This window comes from Gasterosteus aculeatus, unplaced genomic scaffold (genome assembly GCF_964276395.1).
Source record: "Gasterosteus aculeatus unplaced genomic scaffold, fGasAcu3.hap1.1 HAP1_SCAFFOLD_77, whole genome shotgun sequence".
In the NCBI taxonomy this organism is placed as follows: domain Eukaryota; kingdom Metazoa; phylum Chordata; class Actinopteri; order Perciformes; family Gasterosteidae; genus Gasterosteus; species Gasterosteus aculeatus.
In genome coordinates, this window is record NW_027554932.1 from 9790 (window position 1) to 17391 (window position 7602).

The window sequence follows — 7602 nt, forward strand, 5'->3', positions numbered from 1 at the left end:
CACGTCCCGTCGATCTGCCACCCACCACCGATGCCTTGGCCGATGGTATCCAGGGGTACAGGGTCTTTCTCCGGGGCCGGGGGTATAGCCGTATTTAATCGGTCCGTGTCCCCTTCCGCGGTATCATCATCTTCGCCATCTGAAGTGAGGTCTATGCTGGGGACATACACTTCACTATCTAGCGGCGCACGGAGAAAAGTGGTTACAGTAGCCGGGGCGTTTGTGGTATCAGGTGGTACACTAACATCAGCAACCGGTGCAGCTATTGATGTCCAGTCGTCTTTATTCGGTGAACACGCCGGCGCGACAGACGGTAGTGTCATCCTACGCAATGTAACTACTGCCACTTTCTTCTCCAACGCGATCATATGCTCCGGTGACTCTCTGCTAGCTCCTTCATCGTGTGTATTTTTACAGCTACTGGATGTAACAGACGTAGTGGCGCCGAGTGTATCGTTGCTAGCTCCTGCATTATTTGCCTTTTTACAGCCACTGGATGTACCAGCCGTAGTGGCCCCGAGTGCATCCCTCGTGAGACGAGGCCTCTTTGGTACAACAACCTTTTTTGGTACAGCGCCCTTTTGGGGGGGGACCTTTGGTACATTTGCTCTTTTTGCAGGAGCCTTCGACCCGGGTGCCTTCGACCCGGGTGCCTTCGACCCGGGTGCCCTCGGCCCGGGAGCTTTTGGCGCGGGAGCTTTTGGCGCGGGAGCCTTTGGCGCGGGAGCCTTTGGCGCGGGTGCCTTCGGCCCGGGAGCCTTTGGCGCGGGAGCCTTCGGTGCGGGAGCCGTCGGCGCGGGGGCCTTCTTTGCAGGGGCCGTCGACGCGGGAGCCGTCAGCGCGGGGGCCTTTTCACTTTCATCCTCTGAATCTGAGGACTCTGAGGATGAACTGGATGATGATGATGATGATGACGATGATGATTCACTTGATTCAGAGTCTGACCCGGACCCCGCCTCCCTTGTAGTAACACATGCGCCCGTAGAAGTCACAGGAATAGTACCTCTCTTATCTGACGTGTCCTCACCTTCTTCCTCAGATTCCGAGGATAACACTGTGGATGTTGATGCCATTGGCTCCTTCCATTCACGTTTCCTGCTAGTGCCCCCGCCAATAGGCGGGCCCCTGGTCATGCAAGGGTCTGACTGATTAGTCTGATTACCGGTACAGTGGAATACATGTGCGTCATGTGTTGTCCGCTGTTCTCTGTCACCATGATTGGCTTTAGGTATCTTGTAGGCATTATTCATAGGGTTGGGATGGCCGTACATCGGTGGACCTTTGTGTTGCCTATAGCCACCGTTACGATTCAGTTCATCTTTGCGCAATGATCCAGATCTCGGCACACTCGTGTATTGTCCCCTGGTTTCGGCGGGTCCACTTCTACCCCAGTCGTCTGCCGTTGTCTGACTCCGTTGACGTCCATGTTTGTCATGGGGCCGCTGTGTACGAAATAAACAATGGTAAGGTCCTAAACAATAACATATTATAGTATCATACTCATATGTTTGGATGTAGTACTACATACCGTGTTATCATACGGATTATATCTAGGTCGCTCATTACTCTGGACACCGAGCCTGTTTGCTTGACTCTGTCGAGGCGAATTGGGCCCCGGATCAGGCCTCGGCCTGGACCTGGGTCTATTGAGTCTTCCGAATTCCAATACACGCGAGCCCCTTGCCGCGGTTGTACGATGTTTTGTGTATGAAGACGACGGCTTGAATTGCCGATCATATCGGACACTTTGATGGCCGTACTGATCCAGTGTCTGTTGTTGGTCGGCGACGCGCCTCATGAACAGGTTGTCCCTCAGGGTATTATTTGGGGCGGTGTTCATCTTTACACGTCTACTGTCATCGGTATCTGTGGATCATTTAACCGGGATGGACATTGTGTTTATATACTGTCACCATAATCCTATAATTACACATAAGGGATTAGTGGTACGTGTGATGTAATCAAATTTCCATTACACATGTCGACCTAGACAATGACACTTTTATTATATTATCATGACAATATGAAATGGATACGATAATACCATGGAATGAATACGACAATATCTTAAATGTTCGATTACATAGTACATGACTGCCAATGAATAAATGAATGGTACTGACCACAGTACATTGATGATCATTGGACGATGGGACCCTGTTACCTCCTCGTGTCAGACTACACTGGAGGAGAACTGAACTGGATATTGTATTATATACACATGCCTTGCCTACTTGAATATGTGCTACGTGGCCATTCATTCGACTGAAGGGGGTTACGTGGCCATATATATATCTCATGTGTACTACGTGGCCATTCATTTCAATGGACGGGACTACGTGGCCATTCATTTCAATGGACGGGACTACGTGGCCATTCATTTCAATGGACGGGACTACGTGGCCATATATATATCCCATGTGTACTACGTGGCCATCCATTTCAATGGACGGGACTACGTGGCCATTCATTTCAATGGACGGGACTACGTGGCCATTCATTTCAATGGACGGGACTACGTGGCCATATATATATCCCATGTGTACTACGTGGCCATCCATTTCAATGGACGGGACTACGTGGCCATTCATTTCAATGGACGGGACTACGTGGCCATTCATTTCAATGGACGGGACTACGTGGCCATTCATTTCAATGGACGGGACTACGTGGCCATATATATATCCCATGTGTACTACGTGGCCATCCATTTCAATGGACGGGACTACGTGGCCATTCATTTCAATGGACGGGACTACGTGGCCATTCATTTCAATGGACGGGACTACGTGGCCATATATATATCCCATGTGTACTACGTGGCCATTCATTTCAATGGACGGGACTACGTGGCCATTCATTTCAATGGACGGGACTACGTGGCCATTCATTTCAATGGACGGGACTACGTGGCCATATATATATCCCATGTGTACTACGTGGCCATCCATTTCAATGGACGGGACTACGTGGCCATTCATTTCAATGGACGGGACTACGTGGCCATTCATTTCAATGGACGGGACTACGTGGCCATTCATTTCAATGGACGGGACTACGTGGCCATATATATATCCCATGTGTACTACGTGGCCATCCATTTCAATGGACGGGACTACGTGGCCATTCATTTCAATGGACGGGACTACGTGGCCATTCATTTCAATGGACGGGACTACGTGGCCATTCATTTCAATGGACGGGACTACGTGGCCATATATATATCCCATGTGTACTACGTGGCCATCCATTTCAATGGACGGGACTACGTGGCCATTCATTTCAATGGACGGGACTACGTGGCCATTCATTTCAATGGACGGGACTACGTGGCCATTCATTTCAATGGACGGGACTACGTGGCCATATATATATCCCATGTGTACTACGTGGCCATCCATTTCAATGGACGGGACTACGTGGCCATCCATTTCAATGGACGGGACTACGTGACCATTTACATGACCATTTGAATGAGTGGACAGTACCATATGACCACTTACATGGCCATTTGAATGAGTGGATGGTACTACGTGGCTGTGCATTTCAATGGCCGATACTACGTGGCCGTTCATTTGGCTGGGCGGTACTATGTGGCCATTCATTTGGATGGGCGGGACTACGTGGCCATATGCGTGTTACGCGACAACCATAGCACTACATAAAGGCTCAGATGAGAGTAATATAGCTATAGTGAGGACTAGATCCGTTACTCGACTGTGATATCTAATCATGGACATGGAACTTTGGATAGTATGGATATGCATTGAATGACATTATGCTACCACTGTGATTATTCACTTCTCCCGATCAAACATATGAAACCTTGTTGTGTAAGGATCTGTCTTTCCATCATGGGATTGTATATGATACATATATATTCTGTATAAACCATATGAATTCCACATGTATAATCATGTAACCTATACATGATTATACACAATGCAGAGTCCAAAACGGAGTAATGGGTTACATAAACCTACTCGATTCCATGGCTGCGCACTTGGACCTTTAATAACCACTGACGTGTTGCCAAAGAACAGACGGGTTTTATTCCTGTCACTATCCACTAAAGAACTAACAGCGTCGGACGGCACACTCAGATTATCAGCCATGTCACCCAATGTGAAATCTACATTCCAGTGGCTTCTATATCTCACATATCAACTCAAGGGTGATATGTTACAGATAACGATGGAAAATCCCGACTTCATGGACATGGGTCTCAATGTACGGGAGGATCAGGCAGGAGCCAGGATGTTTTGTTTCATACTCCCTATGCCAGGCAAACACCCAAAGAAGACTAATGCGATGGCCTCACTCAGTTCATGTAGTGATACTGTGAATGTAATGAAATGTTCATTCATGAAGCTTCAAATGGTGCGTAAGAAACTCGCTCTGTTAAACAGGGTAATGGTTTCAGGGCCATTTGACTGCGACAAGGCTCTATCCGACAGTATCGATATTTCCAAGGACACTATAGTTGGACAGTTCACGGCATTTGATGCCGTGAAAGCCATGCAAGGAACACTGTTTTCCAGATACGACAGGGATGCTACAATACCCCAATCTATTGCAAATCTGACCGTGCACGCAGTCGAGTCTGTGCTCAGAGATACAGTGAATATACGTGTGAACAGTGGGGCAGATGATAAGTTCTTCGCACATGTCGCTGACACCCTCTCGTACAAGCACGTTGCTGATCATCACGCGATGAAAGCATACGTGTCTTCGATGTGTCACGATCGAGAGTATGTTGATCAGCTCATGTGTATGTTGTTCGGAATTGCTGGGGGGCGGCGCAAGGATGGCACATTCCCTGTGCATACTGGGAACGCAATTGTGTTCCGATACAGAATGAGTGACATGATCAAGGATAACGAGCCCGCCGTCTTTGAGGAATTGTGTCTACATAGACACTATGCCCTACATACGAGCAGTCTACACACCATTGTAATACCACCGACTACATCCCAGCATAAGTGTACTACATGCGATTCGCATCCCTGTTCCCTCTCGTGCCCAGCAACTGCTAATCGGTATTACAATACTCTAAAAGATGACCCTATGAGTGTGGGGATGTTGATTCAACAGAACTTATTAGGTACCATCTTCCCCCATTTGGCAAAGCTCGTAACAGTGGCACAGGCTATAAAAGCATCGAGTGAAAAAGGCCTCAACTTTTGCATCATAGCAGACACCATGTTTGCTATGATGCTCAACATGACATCGGGGGGACATCCGGATGCCCCCCCCTACTATTGTGAGCTGGGACACTACGTAAAGGTTGAATCCCCTGGGTCATCCTTTGCCCTCGCAAGTCATGTTCCTTTTGTTGCAGACCGATTGGAAACGGCTGCAAAAGCACTCACGTCAGATAGCACAGGGACGGGATTGTGCCCTCTCAAATGCTTCGATGCTGCCTTGATACGATTCCTATTCACTGAACAGTTCAATACCACTAGACTGTTCCAGGCATCGACTGTGTTCAATTACGTTATAACCAACACAGCGCCACGTGATACAGTAGAGAGGGTTATGATCATGAACCTAACCGGACCATGCGAGGGAAAGACATATGTCAACAACCTGATAACGCAATTACTATCACTGGTGCCAGGGTGTATTGAGAGACTGACGTCATTCACCCCTCATTCATTCAAGTACAGTACAACAGTCCGTACGTCCAAAACCCTATTCATCGACGATGGTCATGTTGCTCACAAGGGGGCCTTACGTGGACACGGAAAGGAGGCTGATGTAACTCCAGGGACATTCAAAGTGTTACTGGACACAAGTTTGCTGGAAAGCGATGTGATCAGAAAGACAAACGGTGGCCTGGTGACAACCCGTCACACAGTGCTACAGAACTGCGGTTTCGTATGGAACAGTAATACGGCTACCTTTCTCAGCGACGCTTGGCAGGACAGGTGTGTGCTACTAGACAGTGAGCATTGCCCGATAAGCAACCGTACCTGTACTGATGTACGTATACGCGGCCTCATCAAAGAGGAGCGCATGGACATTGTTGGTGCTTTATGTCTGTATAGACAGAATGTAGTGCAGTCAGTAACAGCCCTCGCGGACCCCCAACTGCTTCAGTTCACACGCAACTATGATAGTGCCAGGGATTGCTGTATGCGTAATTACAAGGCACGGTCCCTTGGCTATGGGGAGAGGCCCCATCGCACTGTGGTCCAGATCAACCATATGGTCTTTGCGGAAAGCATGAAGTTGGCATGTGCCTTCATATTTGACATCTGGATACCCCCCTGGACACAGATGTTACCTGAAATGACGTTAACGCAGGCTCGACTCGCAGCGTTGGACAGACTTCCTTTCGGGCAATTGTGTCTGGAGGTGATTGCCATGCAACGGATATGCGCTGCCGCCTGTCTTCCTGATCTAGTTCCAAGGCTCCTCGATCAGGGAAGTCGATACGCGTGTGGCATTCTAGGCTTTGTCCTCTCCCACATTGACGGGTGCAATGCTAAGGTTGCTGGTGGATCCCTTACCATACAACTGTCACGCATGAACTTTGATGGATGCGGCCTAGGATCCCTCCGGGACGTACATGATAATCTCATCAAGTGCACTATGTGCACCGTGCCGCCCCGAGACCCGCTGTCAACCAAGACAGGATTGATGCACAGTGAACACATGTGCACCGTGGTTATTAAGCAAGGGCGTACCACAGTGCCGACACGGGGTGTAGCCATTGGCCAGCGACATAGGGAGGTATCAAGCGTGAGTGTTCCCATGTCAGTACTCTATGACTTGCTGGCATTACATTGCCCTACCGCGCATCAAACACTATGGGACAGGCTCGAACGTGGAATTACGCAGGCAGTGGTGACCGTCAATAATACAGTAAGGTTGACTTTATCATTCACGGATACCGAGACTGTACAGATGATGTGTCTGATGGCCATGGCATATGTGGAACCATTGGCTGCACTCGAAATCACCACCCCCGTGTCCGGTAAAATAGGCTATACTAATCGAACGTTCAGTGTCACGGTGCCTGACTATTGGGGAGCACTGCGGTTCGGTGCGTCTCCAAGGACTGAGGAGACATCTGTGCAAATCAAGTGTCACGCTGCAGAGTACCATATCGGACCGCCGGGGACACGACACGGCCCTCGACTATGTATGTACGGTCCTATGTTCAGTGGTATGTATGGCAGTAACATCAGTTCCTTCTGCCCCACCAGGACCGTGTATGACAAGGACACGATTAGTGCCAGCATCCATACTCTCAGAAGGTATCGGGCATACTGCAACAATCGGATGCCCCGGTCCCCACCACTCAACGTAAAGGCTTTCGCTTAGCTTACGCATAATGTACATATGTGGGTTCTGTCTATGATTACAGGGACTCCAGTGTGTTCCGCATCGTATGGCCTCACTGATGAGTGTATCACATTGGCAGGCGTAGGGTGTACATTGCATACAGTGTATCACGAGGAATGCATTCAGACGGGGTCTCGCATAACGTCGCTTTCCCGTACTCAAGCCAGTTTGCGAGGAAATCCCTTCCAGTAATACAGTTGAATAGGGTAAGTGCGAGAAGCACATCATTGAAATAGTGCCGTAGGTCTA

The 7602-nt window shown here is 48.9% G+C and overlaps 1 long non-coding RNA gene across 1 annotated transcript; it reads right to left on the reverse strand.

Moving 5' to 3' along the window:
- Nucleotides 1-296: 296 nt before the first annotated feature.
- On the reverse strand, nt 297-6575 carry LOC144395113 (uncharacterized). Its single transcript, XR_013457318.1, has 3 exons — nt 6290-6575; nt 1529-1866; nt 297-1442 (listed from the first exon to the last, which is right to left on the reverse strand). It is a non-coding gene; the product is annotated as an uncharacterized LOC144395113 (long non-coding RNA).
- Between the last annotated feature and the right edge of the window lie 1027 nt (nt 6576-7602).